Here is a 21,976-nt window from a genome sequence, read left to right on the forward strand (position 1 = left end):
CGAGGAGAAATGGAAGATAATACATTTTGTTACCTGTGTACTGTGGAATATCAAGTATTGTTTTGTTTATCATGGGGTTTATTTTGTTTTGTTTGAGGCGGGGTCTTGCTCTGTTGTGTAGGCTGGATTCCAGTGGTACAGAATGTGGTTCACTGTAGCCTCAACCTCCTGAGCTTAAGTGATACTCCTGCTTCAGCCTCCTAGGTAGCTGGGACCACATACGTACACCACTACCTGGCTGATTTTTAAAATTTTTTGTAGAGACAGAGTCTCACCACATTACTCTGGCCAGTCTTGAACTCCTGTCCTGAAGTGATCCTCCCGGCTTGGCCTCCTGATCCTCCTGCCTTGGACTCCCAAAGTGTTGGGATTATAGGTGTGAGCCACTGTGTCTAGCCTGTTAGTTTATATAGAGAGAGGTAGATTTGTGCGTACTGACATAGCCTGTATGGATGTCTAGAATATACTATTGAGCTGAAAAAGCAAGCTTAATTTCATTTTTTGTAAGCTACAAAACAGAATAATGAAGGGGGTGCATTTGCGCGCGTGCGCGCGCACACACACACACACACACACACACACACAGTGAATAAGAATTAGAAAAATACTGCAATACATGGAAAATGTTTAATTCTGATTACTTTTTGGGGAAAGCCTAGGAGAGACTTTTTTCACATCATGTGTTTGCATTGGAGAGACTTTTTTCACATCATGTGTTTGCATTGGAGAGACTTTTTTCACATCACGTGTTTGCATTGCTTTAATTTTTTTTTTTTTTTAACAGTAGGCATTTACTTCTTACAATTTCTCACCAATTTCATAAAGGTCTAAATTTAGACAAAAACATAGTACCTAGTACCTAAATGGATGTGGTAAAAATGGCATACTCTTGTGTTATATTGGCCACATGTATCAAGAGTCTTAAAATTATTCATATTTCTTGACATAGCAACTGTCTAGGAACCACCAAAGAATATTTTTAAATACAGAGAAAAGCTTTCTGCACAAAAGATGTATATTGTAGAATTATGTTTACAGGCACAGTTTGCAGAATGGTTACAATACATCCCCTGTATCATATATTTAGTGCCAAATAACACTGCTATTAAAAATGTTTGTGAAAAAAATATATTAAAATGCTTATGATACTGTTAAGTGGAAGGAAATCAGGATCCAAAGTTGTATACATGATACGATTAAAACGCCCAAACAGAAGTCCCAGCAGCCTTCCAGTAAGACCTATGAATGGCAGAAATATGTAGAAGAAATTAGATGGAAATCTTAAGAATTGTGGACTTCAGTAGGATGTTGGGTGATTCAAATAATCTTTTATGTTTACCAAGATTACATGTACCTGTATTACATTTATGATGAAACATTTGATTTAACAAAGTATATTATACCTGGGACTTGATAGCTACATGGCAGTAGACATGTGCACTCTTTTTTGGTTAAAGACCATATGAATTTGGAAATTACACTGAAATTGATTGGGACCCATTGAAAAATTGTGAGTAGGGTAAGAACAATCCATTTTGCATTTTAGAAAGGTTATATTAGAGTAGATAATGGATTAGAGGGAAGCAAGACTGGAGGCTTTTTTAATATTCCAGGGAAGAAGGTGGTGGCCGGAGTTAAGGTGAGACAATGCAGGTAGAGAGTGGAGAGTTTCCGGAGATATTTGGAAGAGAGTGGCTAGACTTTTTGTGATGTGGGGGAGTCGATATCCAGGTTTCTGGCTTGGGCAGTTGAGGGGAGAGTGGACCCATTTACTATAGTTGGGAATTGGCTGTGTTTTAAATATTTGTCCCCTTCAAAACTCATGTTGAAACTTAATCCCCAATATCGCACTGTTTAGAGGTGGGACCTTCAGAGGTTTGGCTCATGAGGGCAGAGCCATTCATAGATTAATGGATTAATGGGTTGTCATGGGAGGGAACCTGGGGGCTTTATAAAAAGATGAAGAGAGACCTGAGGCAGCATGTTAACACGCTTAGCCCCCTCATCGTGTGATGCCCTGTGCCAGCTCAGGGCTCTTTGGAGAGTCCCTACCAGCAGGAGGGCTGTCACCAGATGTGGCCCCTTGACCTGGGCTTTCTCTGCCTCCATAACTCTAAGAGATAAATTTCTTTATAAATTATCCCGTTTTTCAGGTATTCTCTTATAAGCAATAGAAAACAAGACAGGAATATGGTAGGCTTTGGTGAGGAGGTGACTGATTCAGTTTTGGACATGCTTGAGTTTAAAGGTCTTAACAAGGATATGTGGGTTCTTTGTGAGGAGGATTTACAAAGAATAGTTTTACAATACACATGTATGCTTTGCTGTAAGAATGACCAGATAAAATACATAGCTGTGGCATTAAAATAAATATTTCTACATGGCAAGTTTTTCTTGCAATGTAGTCATACATCTGTAAATTGGGGCCTATCTGTCTGCATAGCTGGACATTTGATGTTTTTCATATAGAATTATTTAAGACTGCATGACTCTGACTTCAGGTAATACCATGATTGTCTTTGGGGTTCATTGGGCTAGACTCTGCCTCTATGAGTGGGTGGTGGAACTTTCTCTGGACATTAGTGGTCATTTTGTCAGTCAGCCTGTTGTTAAGAGTACACCTGACTTCTTGGAGTAATTTCTCTTATCTTGGTAAACTGGTCCCTTCCAGATAGGCGCAGGCCAGGAAATAGGCAGAGTGGTGCTCTTTCATCCATGTGTGAGTGCCCACCTGGCTGTTAGTAGTATGACTAGAGATTTGGGCATCATTCAGTGTCCTTGCCACATGGCTGGGATTGGCAGAGAGAAGATGCTCAAGGCAGAGCTGGAGCATGGGTATCTTAAAGGATAAGTGGGGAAAAGGTAGCAGAGTAAGTGTCTGCCTAGGTAACAGAAGTCATTAGATAGTGTAGGGCTGTTGGGCCCCACAGATTGTGGGGTGTCCTTATGCTATGCTGAGGTGCGGGATCTGAGGAATAAAGAGGCAGGACACTGAAGAACTGTTGAGTAGCATCTGGACTCAGGGGGCCATGCCACCTGTGAGCAGAGACAGGCGAGGCCCCAAACGCACAGAAGCGTCCATATTTATTAGGTACAGGCAGAGGGAAGGATTGTAAGTGAGGTCATCATCTGTAGGCTTAGTGATAGGGCATACATAATCATGTGAATCTCAAGTAAGGGGGCCACCCCATTATGTCACCTGGTCAGAGAGGTGGGCCGTGCACAGTAGCGGGCTGTGCTGTGCACAGTAGAGGGTCATGTACAGAAAAGGGATCCACCCGCATTAGGTCACCGAGGCAAGGAGGTAAGCCATGTGCAACAGGTGTCATGTGCAACACTTCTAATCTGGGGGCTGGAGACTTCAAAGGATTTCTAACAGAAGGATACTGTAATCCAATGCAGTGGGAGCTGACAGACTTGTGCTCTTCTCTTAAGATACTTGTGGGAGGATGATTTGAGCTAGCACAGAAGCGACAAAAGACTGACAGGGTGTACAGCCTCCGTGACTGGTCACACCAGAGGGGTTCTTCTCCCTCAGTTATTTGCCGGATCTCAGACCTGAGGCCTACTTTCTACAGGAACTGGATGCAAGGTACTGCAGTTTCTTTATCAGGAGGAGAAGCTCTTGTTCCAAGCCTGCCATACAGCATATACCCTTTCAGGCGGGGATGCCACTCTCTGGGTCTTTGGTTCTTGTCCTGGTCTGGCTGTTTTTCCATGCACTGCTTCTGTTCTGTGACTGCTCTAGGCATTCCTCCTACTACAAACTACTATATGGTTATATGGAAGGATTATATAAATCAGCACTAAATGTGTCAGTACAGCTCCAACTACAATACCCATATGATTATATAGAAAGATGATATGGGACTAAGTATAATTATATATATGTAAGGTAGATATAGGTAAGCATTGAGTTATACTTCAGGCACTAATTGTGCCTGGGGTCTGCACAGTTCTCCTTCCTCGGTGCCTATGGTTGGGGGGGTGTTACCCACAAGAGAGGAAGGGGGATGTCTTCATCAGAGGTTGGGGCCTGGTCTCTGGAAGTTGGCAGCAGTCTGTGTGGCTGTGCTCTCTGCCTTTATCTCCCTGGCTTCTGCTCACTGTGTGTCTGCCCTATCCTTCTCCGTGTGCCTGCCCTCCCCCTAACCCCTTCTTTCTCTCAGCAGTCTGTAACACATGTGACCCCGGGTGCTCACTGTGGAAGGCCATCCTGAAACTATAACTTCTGCCAGCTTACATCACAGGCCCAGTCTTTTCACTTACCACTTCCCAAATCCTCATTTTCCAGAAAGACAATCTGATTGGCTTAGCTTGGATTCAACGCTCACTGTATTGGTTTTACTGTTTTGGGCTTACAGGATCAGATTCACTTAGTGTGAGCCTGGTGGACTGACGAGAAAGGGAGTGCAGATGAGGTCAATCAGGAGAGACGTCCTGGAAGTTACGAAGTTTCAATAATGCAATAGTTTTAAATGGCCTAAAGATGTGATAAAGGGATCAGGAGTGAATCTTAGATTTAGCAAATTGAAGTCTTTCAACCCAGGTTTAAAGTTGTGTCAGCTGGGCCTAGTGGCTCATGGCTATAACCCCAGCATTTTGAAAGGCCAAGGCAGGCAGATTTCTTGAGGCTGGGAGTTTGAGACCAGCCTGGGCAACCATGGCAGAACCCGGTCTCTACCAAAAATAGAAAAATTAGCCAGGCATGGTGGCACACACCTGTGGTTCCAGCTACTTAAGAGGCCGAGGTGGGAGGATCACTGGAAGTAGGGGCTGTAGTGCACCATGATCATGCTCCTGTTCTCCAGCCTGGGTGACAGATGGATGCTCTGTCTCAGAAAGAGAGAAAGAGAGAAAGAAAGAGAAAGAAAAAGAAAGTTGTGCCATGCTACTCCATGTGAGGGAGTCACACGGTGGAACCAATGACTATTGTTACTCATTTGTAAGAAACTAGAAGACGAGAATTTTTTAAAAATGCAATTTAATTTTGAAGATGTAGCAGAAGCATTCAAAGTGTAATTTTAAAAAATATAATTTATTGCTTTTTAACAGTAAAACATTTCTATACCTTTATTCTAACTCTGGAATATGCAGTGTCTCTTGTGTCACCTGATACATTATAAGAAATTCAGTAAAGCTATTCTAGAACTCATTTATTTTTCATACCCCTGAAAGTTCATAAAATAATCATAGCTTATTTCCACATCTGATTTTGCAGTGTGTTCTATGGTATTGTGACAGAGCTTGTGAGGAAGCTTTTGTAGCCAGAGCAGACCTCTGTCCCAAAGACGATGAACTCTGCCACTTAGGTTATCAATACAACAGTTCATAGAAATAATTGGAGCCATTTTTCTTCTGCAGGGTAAATTCTGTGTGTCCCTCTGGCTTTCAAAATCACTTTTGGATGTGTAGTTCAAATATATTTAGGATTGAGCCTGATGGGTATTAAGAATATTTCATTGATTCAAAGTACTTGGCGTTAGCTAGAAAACATGTCAAGTTTCTCGGTTAACCAATATTCAATAAATTACTTCTAATTCTATAACTTTACATTGTGATAGGACTAGGACCTTGTGGTAAGCCTTCAGACTCACAGTTAGGATCAGAGAACCTGTACAAAGCAGGTTGCATGCATGTTTATGATGCTTGGCAACTAGAGGTAGTAATCCATTGTGACATTGATTTCAAGTCCTAAGACCTTAGTGTGAGAGCTGAGGGTTCTGAGCAGGTGTTTGAGTGCCCTCTGGAGGCCTTGTTCAACTGGAACAGTTGAAACGTGGACTCCTAGCAAGAGTTTTCTTTCACTGTCAGAGTTGAGAACCAGTGGGCGAGATGGTTGAAACTGTTGGGGAGATGGAACCCATGGGAATGTACTAGTGTTTACAGGAGCTTGCCCCACTGACTGATAAAACCGGGTTTATGCAGTGAGTGTAGAACATAGAGGCCGTAGGGTCACAGAAGGAGCCAAGGGAGTATGGCCAGTAGTGTCTAGTGGGATAAAGAACAAAAAATGCGCTTGGATTGGCTAAGACAAAGCCGCCAGTGAGAGGAACCTCAGTGGTATGGTGTTGGATTGAGGCTTGAATGGGAAGTGAAGCAATAGAAATCCGGAGAAATCAGTCTTTAAGAAATCTGGATAGGGAAATGGAGGATGGGGCCAGGGAGACAGGGCTGTGAGAGAAGGCCTGGGATTAAATGCTGTTTTTACTTAAGGTAGAGGTACACGATGCTTCTGCATTGTGTTTAAATGCTGAAGAGAAGAAGCAAGCACAGAAAGAAAACAGGTGAAAGGGTGTGGCAGCCTGGGAGGGGGAGAGAGTTGGTTTTAAAGTTCTTCTCCCTGGAGATTTGTTGAAGGAAGTTGCCTTTGATAGGGATTTTGAGTTTGGCAAAGTAGTGATACTCAGTTTATCATGGGATGATGGGGAAATAATTGTAGTAGGCAGTTGGAGATACAGGTAATAAGGCAAGACTGTAATAAGAAAATGTGGCATCATCATCATGGAAATGGTCATCATTTTAGCCAAGCAGGTAGTTGAGCTAAAAAGTGGAGACAGGACATACTGTATGGAGGACCCTTATACTTAGGCACACTCAGCAAGGCTGGAAGAGAAGTGAGAATGTGCAGGGAACTGGGAGCCGAGGAGACTAGACTAGGAGTGAGGGTGAAGTGGGAGGAATGGCCCCCAGATTCGACTTGGAGAGCAGTTTTGTAGTGGCGGTGGGGGTGCATAATGATGAGTAGGGGCACACACACAAGGTGTTGTAGGTGCTGTGGAGGAGCTAAGCGGTGAAAGTGAGAAGAGTCACTTTTCTTATTCAGGGGATGGCTCCAGAGAACACATGGCGCTTATCTGTGCATATGAAATTAGAGCTGTAATCAACAATAACTAGAAAGGATTATATTTGCTTTTTTCTTTTTAACATCATCGCAGAATATAAGATCTAAGTTTTGTGTAACTTTTGTGCCACTTTCTAGTTTTCTCAGATTGAGGGTCTGACTGAAAGGAGGAAACTGTCTCATTCTGTTCATGACATTTGAGGGAGTCCTTGTGGGAGAGAGTAAATGTGGCTGATTTTTTATTTACTATTCTGACACATGTCAAATGTTAAATCCTTTAAATCTGTGAGTCCATTTGCTATCATAAATGACATTAAAAAACTTCTTGGTAAAACTAATAGTGTGGCTAATAGTAGTTATTTGGCTTCACTTATTTAAAATATTTCATTAAGAAAAGGTAACATTTCTAATATTAGAATTGGTAAAATAACTGTTTAAATCTGGGAGGTGGTCTTTGACATCTCACTTTAGACAGACTGCTCACTTTGAGGGGCTAGGCATGCTGTTTAAGTATATACTTATCCAGAGGGTCAAATGGCAGGTTCCAGCTTAGACCCAAACACATCCACTGCGTGGAACTGGTGTGAAGGCCTTAAGCCATTTTAACCTTTGGAGGCCTTTACTATGTCATATCAAACAACAATTCACCCATATCCCACATAAAATTAGCTTGTACAAAACCTTATGAGTTAAGCTTTGATTGGTTCTGGACATTTAACGTTTATTAATTTTAATTTCGCAATTTTCTTTTCATGTTTAGCATCCAGTAATTTTTTTTCAGATCTGAAACATTTACATAGGTCCTTGAGATGCTCATGAGTCTTAGGGGCTGTGCCTATATGCCTAAAGATAAGACATTCCTGTTCTGCTAGGAAGTGGACCTTGGGTATGTCTAGGCATGTCTGGTGGGGCGGGGGTGTGGACTTGCCTGGAATCTGTTTGTTTGTGGCACTGAGGCACCACCTCCTGGGAAAACTTCATCCTAAGCAGGAGTTGAAGGAAGTGTTTTAGTTAGGGATTTTTTGTTACAAAGAACAGCAATACATTCAGATCACTTTCTGCATAAGGGGCTATGCTGGAGGATGCGTGTGCATCAGAGCCATGAGGAACTTAGTCCAGAGACAAGCCACAGTCTTTCCCTCGGACAGTGGGGTTTCTCACGGCATCGCCCATTTCTTTGTATCTTTCTCCTCTTGCTGCCATCTGGCTTGTTTTTCCCATGTCTGTATGTCTTTTCTAACCTTTTAGCTCCTCCTTGCTTATCGATTCTACTTCCTCATGATTTTGGTTTGCTGTGATCTCATGACCTCTGCAGTCATTTTGTAGATCATAACCTCTCAACTTCATCTCTCACAGCTAATAACCTCATTCTCTCAGTATTGCTTAGATTCTTGAGAGAGAGGGAATCTGACTTTGTTTTGCTTTTATTGTTGTTCCAAGCCACATTATAGGTCAGAGTTAAGCTCTTGGGTCAGATGTCTGTACTTGGTCTCAGAAGTGGTCATGTGGCCCATGGCTGCCTGGACCTACCCTTAAAGCTGAGGCAGTTCCCATTAGTTGGATTTGTAGGCTAGCAGGCACCATGATTGGCATGTATAGTTCAGTAACGGAGAAAAAACCTGGCCCAATGTTAAGACCATTTGAAATTCCTCCAAATGTATTCCTGCCCTTTAAAATACTATCCCGCTAACAGCTTTCATTCTAAGTCGAACCTTTATTCCCACAGAGAAACTAAAATAACTAAATGTCTTGAAAGCATTTTTATTTTTCCATTTTCTTCCTGCTTTATTCAGTCTCTGACAGAGCCACTCAGCGTAGTTTACAGGACTCTGTTTCTAATGTTAGTGATTTCTGCTGCAAATGATATAGCAACTTCAAGTAGGTATCAGCAAATTGGATCATTCTAACCACATGCGTTTCACATAATCCTTTCCCCCAAAGCTCTGGGGAGCTTCATAGGCATACTGTAATTCAGCACTGTTCCCAGATTGACGACAGCTACAAAAACATGTAAATGTCCCATCCACATATAGATATGGCAGCAGTGTGATACCTAAGTTCCTTAATATATCATCGTAACTCCAGGAGAAAGTGAAGTTCCCCAAACTTAAAGACAGATCTTGAGATCTATACCCAAACTTCTCTAAACACTTACAGAATATAGCAGAGGGGAGGTAGTAGATGGAATAAATAAAATAATGATAGCTTTGTTGAGCCCTAAAAATTTGCCAGGCAGTGTTTTGAGTACTTTTCATGGATTAATTGATTTAATCCTTAAATTACCTTTATTATCTTCGTTAACTCATTCTTAACTTCTTAAGTGAAGATTATACAGCAGGTATGCAGTGGAGCCAGGACATGAACTCGTCCAGTCTGACTCCAGTTTTTGCTTCTTCAGCACCCTGAGAGACTGGAAAATCCATGAAAAAACACTATTGATTGTTTACTCCCTGGCATTTTAGCCAGTCTGTCAGTCTTCTCATACCTATGAACCTTAAACTCATTTTGGATAGGTTCCCATCATGATGCTCATTGTGATATTGGGATACCTGTATCTTGGAGGGAAGGTGTGCAGAGTGCCTGGATTTTCCTTTCTGTAGTTTGTCAGATTTGCTCATCCCTTCTTTGGACCTCCATGCCTTGAATCTCATATATTAATACAATTCCCAGATGTAAATGGGTCTGTCCTGTCTTCTGAGCCGGGATCCCACATTTATAATAGGTAGTTTGTGAAAACATTTTGTGATCCTAAATTCTTTATAAATAAACCTATTTTTCTCTCTGCATTTCTCTCAACATCAGGATCATAAGGCCTTTGTAGCCCTTCAGCCACTGTGGGCCCTGCCTCTGCCTGTTCTTCTGGAATGTCGTGGGGGTTTTGATCCTGTCACTGTGGTAAGTTTTCTACTTGTTTCACCATTTGTCCTAGATGGAGAATCCCCCTTGAGTATTTTAAACCAAAGCTGTCTCTAGAGTTTTTTCTGAGCATGTGCCCTTTGGGGCTCAGTGCCTTATGCTTTTCCTGACCTCTTGCCTTTATCTGGCCTTGGATTCCCTAGACCTTGGACCACCTTCCTTACTCTGAAGGTGGCAGAAACATTTTTGTTCATCTCTTATTGTCTCTCGTGATCTTCATTTCATACTTTCCATGTGAATCATTAGTTATTAAAACTTTATTTTGCTTGTCCCATTTTTTTCTGCCATCTTGGAGGCCTTACATGGTTTCTAAATCTCATGTTACCCTTTGTCCTTCTCTGCTGTTGTTCCTGTCCTCACCGAGCTATCAAACCTTTAAAAGCTGAGTTGCTGTATAAATTTCTGGTGTTTCTTTTCAATGCCTGAATAATAGCCTTTTCCTTAAATACGAGTTCCTGGAAATCATCTTACCTGAGGATTATGGTTTTACATCAGTCTGTGCAGACTTGATTCTGAGTGTCATTGTGTTCCCAGCACAACTATTTTTTTTCTTTTGTTTTCTCTTTGGATTTGTTCTTTTTTAAAGATTTTTTTTCTCTCTTCTTGGCTCAACTCAAGAAGACAACATATACAGGACAGGTATTTGTTTATCTTTATGTGGTCATTTCTGAAATCCAGAATACTCCGGTTGAACATACAGTCAGAGCTCTATGATTCACAGACATCATGAAAACGTATGTTATTTCCATGCATAGCTGGGCAACAAGAGAAAGGAAAGCCCTTGTCCGGACAGCTGCTGGCTTCCAGGGGCTTGTGCTTCTCATCATTTCCCCTGCTGCCAGAGGCTGGTTTCCCAGGCCCTGGGCTTCTGCCTTCCCAGACTTCAGTTACCCATCCAACGAGGAGGATTGGCTGTGGGGGATAAAGGACACTTTGTTGGCCTCTGTCCTAGTGGGTCTAGTGACTGTGCATTGTTAGAAGGCTAAGCCTGCGTGGATGTGTGTTGTCTTTTCTCTTTCTTGGCTGTATGTGGCTAGAGTGGGAAGGCTGGGGCTGCCCCTGAACAGAAAGGGCCTGACCACCTCTCTCCTTTTTCTCTCTTTTCCCATGTGCTGGATTGGTTTCCAGGTGACTGACCTATTTAGAAGTGGGGGCAAGTGGACCCTGGCATAATGACAAATGTTCTCTCTTCTCTGTCTCTTTCTGGTTTCATTCTCTCCTGTGCTGATTTGGGTGTCCTCGGCCAGTCTTTATTAGGGTGGTAAGACCAAAGAGTCACGTCTAATATTTTATGAATTCCTTTTCACACCTGTATGCACCTTGGTCTCAGTTTAAGATTGTCACTAATGTAGGAAAAAGGAGTTCTCCATGTGGTCCAGCCTAACTTATGGAATTCTGCATTGGGAATTAGATTCCCAGGGCCAGCTAATAATAAAGTGTTTCGTATTACTTCAGTCCTGTGTAGATTCCCATCTAGGGTACCTAGAAGTTGTGTTTGCTGAGACCACTGGCCAGATTTGATATTAGTCATTAATAACATACGTTTTCAGAATAGCATTGGATTACCCACCAGTGCCAGTCCTACCAGATCAAAAGCATGAATGCCCGAGTTCTGCATAATGTGTTGTGACCATTCCCTGGCCCTCTCTGAGAGTGGAGTGGTAATAAATTTCTGTCCATCCATGCAGATACTGAATTCTAATGACCAAATCCTATCCATTCTTAGGATTCTCATAATTTCTGTTGATTTTTGGCGGTACGAGGTTGCCTGCTCTTGCTTCCTGAGTGAGCCTCCATCAGAGTCTCTCTCCCCTACTTGCTTTGGTTTGCCAGACGTTACAAGTTGTAAATTGTGACTCAAGTATAAAAATAGCCAGACTCTTGAGGTACTTAAGAGTGGTCACATTCATGGAGTCGAGAAAGTAGAATGGTGGTTACCAGAGGTTGGGGGAGGGGGAAAAAGGAGTTGTTGAATGGGGACAGAGTTTGTGTTGCAAGATAAGAAAGCCCTTGAGATTTGTTTCACAACAATGTGTGTATATTTAATGCTACTGAACTGTAAACTTAAAATAGTTAAGATGGCAAATTTTATGTTATGTGTTTTTTAACACACTTTTTAAAAATGCATACAAATGTAGCCAGAATTACAAATTCTGAGTTTTTGACCCCCCAACTACTGTGGCTACTCCCACTGTCAGCTTCATTGAGGGCAGTCTTGCTAATTACCCCCTTTGCATATTGTCTGTTCTCCAGGGCCCAACCTGTCTTCCTCCTCCTTTTAGTTGGCTAGACTGGGTCCCCTGAGACTTTCAGGTATTCCTTATGCCTATTCCTGAGGGTGGCTTCAGCTGTCCAGTCTGTTTTTCTTTTCTTCCGGGCCTGAGCATGAATTTTGTCCCTTCGGCTCTTACTAGCACAGTGGAAGGAGGAAGCAAGTTTAGTAAATGAGCATTAGAGCTAATCTGATCTAAGCCTCTGTTCTTCCTTTTGTGTACCCTCCCCCAGCTAGTTCCTGCCTGACCTGAGAGCAGGAAGAATCCCCCCCCCGCACCGCCGGCCGGTTGTGAAAGGCTGGTCCCTTGAGGAAGACAAATCCTCAAGGCAGCCAAAAGGAAGCCAAAGGGAAGGGTAAGGAAAAGGCAAGAGGCAGCCAAAGGGAAGGATAAGGAAAAGGCAAGAGTATGCGGGCGAGTGGATGTTCTTATGTTCTGTTGTTCTTTCTGTGCATTGACTGTCTCTCCGTATTCAAATTGTATCCTCAGGAAATTGTATTTTTTTCTGTTACCTCATCAGTGTTCCTTATTCCTGAGGAGGCAGGAGTAGAGGGTGAGAGTGAACATCTACATGACTCATCGTGGGACTTCTCTCTGTTTCATAGCTAAGTAAACTGAGAGGCTGGTGAGAATCAATGACTACAGTGAGACACGTATATAGTATTAGGTGAAGATTTTGAACATAGGCCTTTTGGGCAGTAGATCCAGTGTTCTACCCGCCAAATTATTATGGTTCTTAATGCATGTGTATGTTACACATTTACTAGATAGATAAGATAAACTTAGGCCTTGGGTGTGGGGTTCATGTAGGGGCTTTCACTGAAGCAGATCATTGTATCCCAGTACTCAGGTGTTTCTGTAAATGGGGTTGAAGAGCAGGAAAAAAAGTAGCGGAGTGCAAACCGTGAAGGAATGTCACTAAAGTAATATTTTTAAAGAAGCAATCCCATGAATAGAGGGTCAAGAAGGGAAAAGTTATTAAGAAGCAATCCCATGAATAGAGGGTCAAGAAGGGAAAAGTTATGGGTAGGACCAGGAAGAAGCAAACACATAAGTATAAAGACAGGGTTTTACTTTGAATGGAGGAGAAACCACAGTTACAGGGAGATTAGATCATCAGGTCTTTGGAAGCCTCTGCTTGTGAAATGACATTCTTGGCAAATGAATGAATGTGTCATGCAGTAATTAAAATTAAGGAAACTAACATTTAGCCTCAGCTCTGCTGTGGGCACTCCGATAGGTACTTTCATGTTTATTATCTTCTTTAATAACCCAAGCAAAGTGTAGACATTATTGTCCATACGTTTGCAGCTTGGTCACATCAACCACAGTCATATAGCAGGTGGCAGAGCAGAGGCCTACATCCAGTGATGTCATTCCAGAGGTCATTGTGTGAGAGGACTTGGCTGAGGGAAAGCTGCAGAAGGGATGCCTGTGTCATCCTTGATCACCCTAATAATACATGCGCTTAGCCTTCTCAGACTTTCTTCTCAGACTCAGGAGAAAACGTGGCATCATTCCACTGATAACTTTTGTTGTCCTTCTCTGGACCTAATTTCTTGTTAAAGAAAAATCAGACACAGCTTCTTTTGTCTTTTATCTTTTCTCCATTAGGAGTCATTAGGCTAAGTCATGCGAAGAGGAATTTCCGCAGGACAAAATGAAGCGTCTCTTCCCTATAGCTCGTTAAAACCCAGAGCTCAAATCATCAGCCATTGAACTTTGTTGTGAGAAAAATTAGGGAACCTAGAACTTTGGTGTGCTAGGCTCTAAAGAAGTGCGGGTGGCACTAAGGGAAGGGGAGGCGGTGGCAAGAGGTCCAAACATGTGCGGACCAAGTAGGAAAGTGGTCTAAGGGTGGAAACGAGGTGCTGGGAGTATCTGGAAGGACTCTTGTCAGGTTCTCTCCTAGTGCTCCAGAGTCAAGCTGAGTCACAGACTTTTCTATTCAGCTGGTGGCAGGGCTGTGCACAGGAAGGCATCAGAAGTGATGTAAAATTCTTTCTTGTCAATCTGGAGCAGATTTTTTTTAAGTTTGCCCTCATTCTAGAAAGGAGAGGAGTAGACCCTGGATGACATCCTAAATTTAGTTGGAGAATCCTGCTCAGAGTGAGAACTTCCTTTGACCAAACTCAAAAGTTGACTTCAGAACCCTTGGGGAAGTTGTTCCTGTTACCACAGAGGCTGTGGTTATTGACAGCATGTTCAGGAAATGCTGGTTGCTACTTGAGGCACAGGTAAGGAAGTGTTTGGATTCCTGTCAAGGCGTGTTTCCGAGATGCTGCACAAATGACAGCCACTGGCCAGAGACTGATGTTCTTTTGAGGAGTCCTGCTTTGAGGTCATTCCACTTTTCAGATATACATGTATGCCAGCGACTACAGCGAATTACATTGGTGTCTGAACTGACAGGCCTTTGAGTCAACAGAACCTGGAATATCTTCCAAGGCTGGGCTTTGTGGTGTGGAGGATTTGACCGCAGAGATTTAGACCCAGGGATTATGGGTGTGCTTGGGCTACCCTGAGTGAAACTCTTCTCCTCTCAGTTGACTAGCTCCAACCTCCAGTGACTGAAGTCGGCTCAGAAAGATGAAGAAACCTGGGTTCACTTCCGTGACTGACAAGCACACCTGAGAAAAAAGGCTGGGCAGTTGGACCTTCTGAGTTGCTGTTAGCTGGAGGAGATCAAGTGTGAGAAGTTGAGTAGCTACAGGCCTTAGTGGCCACTACAGAGGGTTTGGCAAAGTCAGAAGGACTCTCTTTCAGAGACTCTGAGAGCCCACTGCCAAGGAGAGAAGTCTAGGACTCTCCAAAGTCGGGCTTCACTGTGACCTGTTATTACTGAGGTGGCCCAGGGCACATGCAGGCACTGTAATGGGGAAAAGAGTCCTGGCTTTTTCAAGAGTAGGGAATGTGAAGGGCCTGTTTGGGACGTGCCCTGGGCAGCCAGAATCTTCACTTTCAGAACTATTTGTTATGGTAGAAGCAAAATAGAACGGATTTAATGTTCCACAGTCCTAATCAGTGAGTTACTAGTGACTGCCATAGTTGAGTTATTCTAAAGCAGATAGTTAAGCAGTGATTAAGTGGATGCCTATGTAGCTTGAATATCTAAGTCTTCCTATACCAAGTTACGTGTATTTTGGACTGCACTTTTCTACAGGTATAGTGGAGACTAGTGAGGAGGTAGATGCAGCATCTGCTGTGTTCCCACATACCTGAGCCACATGGAGAGTGGTGGCTTTGAACAGAACAAATGCCCTCTTAGCCTGGTTCTTTTGGCAGTATGTAGGTCTTGATACCTAAACAGCCTTCTTTTTTTAAATTTTTTTTCATGTGTGCCAAGGCCTGTAGAAAAAGGTTAAGCAGAGGTTCCCTTGGAGTTGTTTTATCTGGTGAGACTTGCCAAATTAGAATTTGATGGCTTTGATTTCTAGGATTTCCTGATCATTTTTGAGGAGGAGGAGTTCCTAACTAAGCTGAGGGGATCATATGTTCTCCACATGAATGGGGCACCCATGATGTCAGCGAGGACAGTGTCAGATAGATGCATGTCCCACCAACTGGAAACCATGGTCTTGTAAGAATAACTTAGTGAATAAATTCTGAATCCTTTATAAAGCATCTCTGTGGGAGAGTTATTTCTTGTAGTGTTTTGCTCTCAGTCCTCTCACGTACAAAACTTGACTTTAGAATTATTTTGGAGGACTTCGGGGGACGTTTTTGTTATATCTAGAAGAGGAATGTTTGGTGATGGAAATTACTAAACGTAGTGGTTATCTTACAGTTTACATACTTTCAATCTTCAAAAAAAAGTAGATTTAAGAAGAATTTTCAACCCTTTTTTGTGTCTGGACTTTCTTACACTTTGAAAAACATTTTTTAAGGACCCCAGAGAACTTTAAGTGTATGTGGGTTGCAGGCTTTGATACTAATGTAATAGAAATGAAAACCAAAATTTTACAAAGATACTTATTAACTCATTTATTTAAAAATGATAAACTCATTACATGCTAAGTGACATTTTTATGAAAAATAGCTATTTTCTGAAACAAAACATTTAGTAAGAAGAGTAGCAATATTTACATTTTGGCAGCTCTTTAAATGTATGGAGTTTAAGTAAGACATCTGCTTCTATATTCAGTCTCTCGCAATATGTTGTTTTGGTTGAAGTGGTTGAAGAAATCGGGCCTTGCATAGATAACGTAGTGTGAAAAGGAATTTTTAGTAGCCTTTTCAGATAATGGTGGCTTTTTCTGTGACATGGCACCAAAACTTGACAAGTGGTAGATGCCTGCAGGTTAGTTGCAACTTGCAGTGTGAAAGTATATTTGTGAACTTTTCGTACTCTAGTATATTAAAATCCATTGGTCTCTCTTACACTTTGAATAGATCTTTTACCCGTGATGACCACACGTTGGTCATTTGGAGCCTTCATGGAGTGCCTACCTAGATGAACATTAATTAGCAGGAATTGTACTGTAAATTGTGAGAACATGATGAGAAGGAGGATCTAGATCAGTGGGTGCTTAGCTAGTTTATTCAGGAAGGTTTCAGCTGGGGCATGACTAGGGGGCAAGGAACATCTGTCAGGTAAAGGCAGTGATGAAAAGGTACTATTTGCATACTCTAATCTGAGGAGGTTAGGATTACAAGCCCATTTTACAGACAGGAAGCTGGGGCTCAAGTAGTTCAGAATGTGATCTGAGATTGGTAGGGAGAGGTGTTGAGCAGAGAACTGTGGCCCATCGTGCGTTTCATCACGGTGTTGTGCAGCTAAGCCCCATCCTCTGCTGGGGAGAGCTATGAGTCAAGTAAGCTTTTAAAAAACACAGTTTACAGACAAAGAACATTTTCACATTAAGTGTGAGGCTGATCAGGCACTTGCCAAGAACCACATTTAGTCTCTGAGTCATTGCTTCACAGACTTTACTGTGTGACCTGGGAGTCCTGCTAAAATGCAATTCTTATTTGGTAGGTCTAAGGTGGGGCTGAGGTTTTGCATGTCTGACAAGCTCCCAGGTGAAGCTGAAAACGCTGCTCCTTGGCTCAGTTTTGGAAATCAGATTTCCAGAGCCAGTTTTCCATTTCTTCCTTAATACATGATGGGAATGTTAATCCCAGTCACTCAGGCTTTGGAGAAGGAGAATGCAGGTGGGTGGTAACTATCTAAAATTCTTTATCAGTTGCGGCTGCCAGGCAATCAGCAACAGAAGTGGACTCTGGTTAATTTAAGGTAAAAATGAATTGTAGAAGGGGAAGGGGACGTGGAGTAACCCAGTAGCACTGGAGGGCCATAGTTGTAGGAACTGCTTAAATGTCTGTCCTGGGTGCTGTCACTAGCATGTATGAATGAACTCTAATTTTTAATGTCATCTTTGACTCTTCACAATTAAGAGTATCTGGAGAGAAATACTGGCTGGCTGAACTGAGGTCTGTTTCTTACTCCCTGACTGGATCAGGTACTGTAGTGAGAGGGAAGATCTGGGGATCTTGGCCTTCACAGGGGAGGCTAGAAGAGCACCCTGATTTATTGGCCCATTATTGCTGCATAGATAGGGAGAGGTAATCCCCGAATAGGAGGTTAGAGTGCAGTTAGGAAAGGGAAAGGAAAGCTCAGCAGGAAGGCTGAGCTGTTCACTGCAGGCTCCTAAGCCATCCTCCAGTTAACAGTGTGCATTCATTGTGCTTACCAGACAGGTAAATTGAAGGAAGAAAAAAAGTGTGTATTGAGCTTAGGTACTATAATAAGTGTGTATTGTCAATTTTCTTTTTCTTTTTTTTTTTGAGACGGAGTTTCGCTGTTGTTAACCAGACTGGAGTGCAATGGCACGATCTTGGCTCACTGCAACCTCTGCCTCCTGGGTTCAAGCAGTTCTCCTGCCTCAGCCTACCGAGTAGCTGGGACTACAGGTGCACACCACCATGCCCAGCTAATTTTTGTATTTTTAGTAGAGACGGGGTTTCACCATGTTGACCAGGATGGTCTCAATCTCTTGACCTCGTGATCCACCTGCCTCGGCCTCCCAAAGTGCTGCGATTACAGGCGTGAGCCACTGCGCCCGGCTGTCTTAGTTAATTTTCAAAGCAACCCTAAGAGATACAGGTATAGGTATTATTGGGGAAATGAGTCTTAGGGCTAAATAACTTGCTTGAAGTCACACTGTTGGTAATTGGGGAGCTGAAACTTGACTTACAAAGTGTTTCTGCTGCAATATAATTGGTTGGCAGAAACTGCTGCTTCCTGGGGTAAAAGGTTGCTCAAGTGGGCTGAGTGTGAGCATGAGTGCTGGAAGTTGGGGAGAATGTATATGGAAACACGGAGCTGGAGGTGCATAGCAATTCAAGATTTAGAGATAGAATGTTCTAAAAAATAAGCTTATATTTAGCCGTGTTTGTTAAGAGCTTCATGACCTCAAGAAGGGCTTTAAATCTCTTAGCTCTACCAAATTATGGCTTTGCCTATGATGGGAAAGGATACTTTCACGGAATGGAAATTTAAGGTGTGAAACCCAAGGAGAGCAGGCAGAAATGGGGAAGAGTGTTCCATCTGGAAATGACACAGAATATCATTGGGGGCGGGCTTTATAATTGATGGGTAGGTTTTGCAGCTGCCAATTAGATTGCAGGGCTCTGTCCTCATTGCCTGGCCAGGGAGGGAATGAAGCTCATTCCTGCATTATCAGGACAAAGCCCACTTGTGTGTGATGGACGGAAGTAGGCTGGGCGCCCCATGTTATATGTAGTATATACAAAACCCTCATTCACTCTGATTGTGAAGCTGCTGCTCACCCCTTCCCCAGGCTGCCAGCCACAGGAGTAAGTATGTATGTGTCGTTGACCTTTTTGGTGTCGGAGGTGAAGACTGTAGATACTGTTTGTGATTCTTTTGTTTCCTTAGAAGACAGAAGGAAGAATAAAACTATTGGAAAGGAAAAATAAAGATTTTTTTCTATGAAATGTAATCAAAGTATTTAAGTGAAATATGCAACTTCTTTTTTCGGAAGTGATGAAAGGTGAAATGACTCCAGGTTTTTAGAGCTAAAAGGGCTTGGGTGAAGTGTTAAATAAGAACCATCCATTCGGCATCACCAAAGAATAAACAATGCCTGTTGTGTACATAGAGCCTAGATGGAGGTAAGGACTGTAATGGCAAAGTGTCACTGAGAGCATGCCATATTCTTGTAGTTTCCTCGGGCTTCCGTAACAAAGTACCACAAGCTGTGAGGCTTAAAACAGCAGAAATTTATTGTCTCACTGTTCTGGAGGCTGGAATTCTGGATTAAGGTGGCAGTAGGGCCGTGCTGCCTCTGCAGGCTTTCCGGGAGAACACTTTGCCTCTTCCTAGCTTCTCTTTGCCAGTAGTCTTTGGCCTTCCTTGGCTTGCACACATATCACTTCACTCTCTGCAGCTGTCCCCATGTGGCTGTTTCCCCCCATCTCTATGTGTGTCTGAATCTCTGTCTCCTCTCTTTTATAAGGATACCAGGCATTGGATTTAGGGCTCACACTAATGTACTATGACATCATCTTAATCACATCTGAAAAGACCCTGTTTCCAAATAAGGTCACACTCTGAGGTTCTGGATGGATATGAATTTTGGGGAGACATTGTTCAACCCAGTATACTTTTTGCCTTTCTTCCTTAGAGTTCTGGCTAATCCAGACGCAACATTGACAAATTAGCGAATGAGTATCAGTACTTGGTACTGCAATTAGAACCTGGGGATTTGGCTGTTGATTTATTTTTTGGGCTACACTGGGAGGGAGACTCAGAGACAGTGTGGGTGTCTGAGGGAAAAAGCGCATGTTAAGAGAAGTGAGGACTTCAAATGAAGTCTCTTTTTTTCTTTTTCCTGAGATGGAGTCTGGTGGCGCGCACCTGTAGTCCCAGCTACTCAGGAGGCAAATGAAATCTTACACAGTTTTGGGAAACTGCATTGGATAGGGGAGGCTGAAGCCAAAGAGTGTTGTTCCCTGTTCAGAAAGGGAGGTAACATTTACAGGAGGGCTCCTGAGGTCAGAAGCTCCTCCTAGAAGTTCAGCGTGTATCAGCTGGCTCAGGAGCTGATTTCCTGTGCAACTTTGTTTTATAATCCCCCACTGGCGCCTTTACCATACTTTACCCCTTTGTATGTTTATGCATCGTTTATGGTCCTTCCCACTCTTTGGCACCTATGGCAGTCTCCACAGGCTTCTAGCCCTTTAAATGCCTTCTGTTTTTCTTATAAGGCAGAGTCCTGAGTGTATAGGACTTTAGGAAGACCTGTAAGTCTCTGTTGGTCTTTATAGGTAGACTACTATCTCCCGGGTATCTTGTAACTGTAATGTTTATATTTTTTCAAAAATAAATCCTACAGAGATGCCTTGGTCTTTCCAGATAATAGTTTCTGTGGCTGATAGTCCCTGCTCTATGACTCCTGTTTCTGCCTGCTGGACTCCACTTTCTGGGGCGTGGGATCTGATGACCTCTGTATACATGCTGTGCCCTCCTGGTCTTTACATGGCTGCTTCACTTTGTTCTTTGGGTTTCAGCTTAAAAGTAGAGTCAATTAGAAATCTTTGTTGCCATGTTGAGACTAGTTAGGATGCCCAGCTCATCAGCTGTAATGCCTCTGCCAAAGCTCCACTCACATGTGCTGGAACTGTTGCCTTCCCCTCCTCACCTGTAAACCACATAAGTGCAGAGGGCATGTCTATTTTGTTCATCAGAATCCTCCAGGGCCTAGCTTACTGCCCAGCAAATGCTGGGTGCTAAATAAATGTGGAACATGTGCCTGTGTGCATGTAGCTCTGATTCTATGCCTCAGAGGTCAGCTTCCAGGACTGTTGCCTCAATAACACCTCTCTCCTAGGCCTGTGCCAGGGTGGGCTGGCTTCTCTGAGTGTCACTTATCTATACCAAATAATCAACATGTGTTAGAAGACTAGGGATGTAGGGAATCTTTCTATAAAACCCTTCCCATTAATTAAGGGACTAAGAAGTTAATGTGGATCCTTTATATTTTATGATTACTGGCCTAGTGCATCGTCTCCTGAGCCAAGGCCCTTTGATTATCTTTCTTAGAGAATCTTATCCAACCCCTGTGACGCAGTTACCTGCTATATGGGTATGGGGAAGATGGTCATCTCAACTCATCGTAGTTGGTGGTGATTTTTGGTAGGGAGTGGAGGCTGACATGTCATCTTCCGTGTTCTTTTTCACTTTTGACTTTCCCAGAAAGTGTGCCCTTATGCCTTTGAGTGGCAAAACTATATACCACACATTCTGATAGATCTACTTCTGGGTAGGAAATTAATTTGAGTTCTGTTGAAATTGATTTTACTGTCAGAGTCTGCTATTGCAGAGGGGGCTTATGTAGTTAGTGCTTCATAGGAAGACCTGTACTCACTGCAGAAAGATCTGTGATACTTAAAGGTTTCTTAAAATCAGAACAGTTGTCTCAAAAATAAGAAAAGAGGTAATTTTCACTTGACTTTTATGACAAAGTAATTGTGTAGTTATTTAAAAACAACTTTAGATTTTTCTGAGCCAGCAGTCCGAATTTCAGATAATGTATTCAAGATAAAAAAAAAAAGGAAAGCTCAATCCAGACATCCAGAGAGGAGTTGTGTCGGGCTGAATCTTAAGTAGGACATGGACACGTCTTCCATTTGTAAGAGGAAGAAAGGACTAGAATTGGGCAGCACATGTACATTGATAGTTTGGCTGGAATTGGAGGGAGTTCTCTGATGGGTTCTGCCTTCTCTGTGTGGCATTTGGTTTGAAGAGCAGAGCTAGCTACATAGATTGAATATGGGGAAGGGGGCAGTAGCCACATAGCAAGTTGGGGTGATGTTACACAAACATTCCCTAGGCTTGGAAGACCTTGGTGGTTTAAGATTCTGTCAGCATGTGAAGGTAGAGATTTGGATTGGGATAGGGGATGATTTCTTTCAGATG

General features: G+C 42.7%; 1 protein-coding gene across 11 annotated transcripts in view; it reads left to right on the plus strand.

Moving 5' to 3' along the window:
* The window catches only part of ZNF664 (zinc finger protein 664), a 283,496-nt gene that overhangs the window by 7,539 nt on the left and 253,981 nt on the right, over positions 1–21,976 (plus strand). For 10 of the 11 annotated variants that reach the window (XR_013522210.1, XM_078337650.1, XM_078337653.1 and 7 more), the window contains exon 3: positions 9,647–9,739. The exons of the other annotated variant lie outside the window; for it this stretch is intronic. The gene's annotated coding sequence lies outside the window, so the exon portion shown is untranslated. The remainder of the gene's footprint in view (positions 1–9,646; positions 9,740–21,976) is intronic. 11 annotated transcript variants of the gene reach the window in all.

This window comes from Callithrix jacchus, chromosome 9 (genome assembly GCF_049354715.1).
Source record: "Callithrix jacchus isolate 240 chromosome 9, calJac240_pri, whole genome shotgun sequence".
Taxonomy (NCBI): Eukaryota; Metazoa; Chordata; class Mammalia; order Primates; family Cebidae; genus Callithrix; species Callithrix jacchus.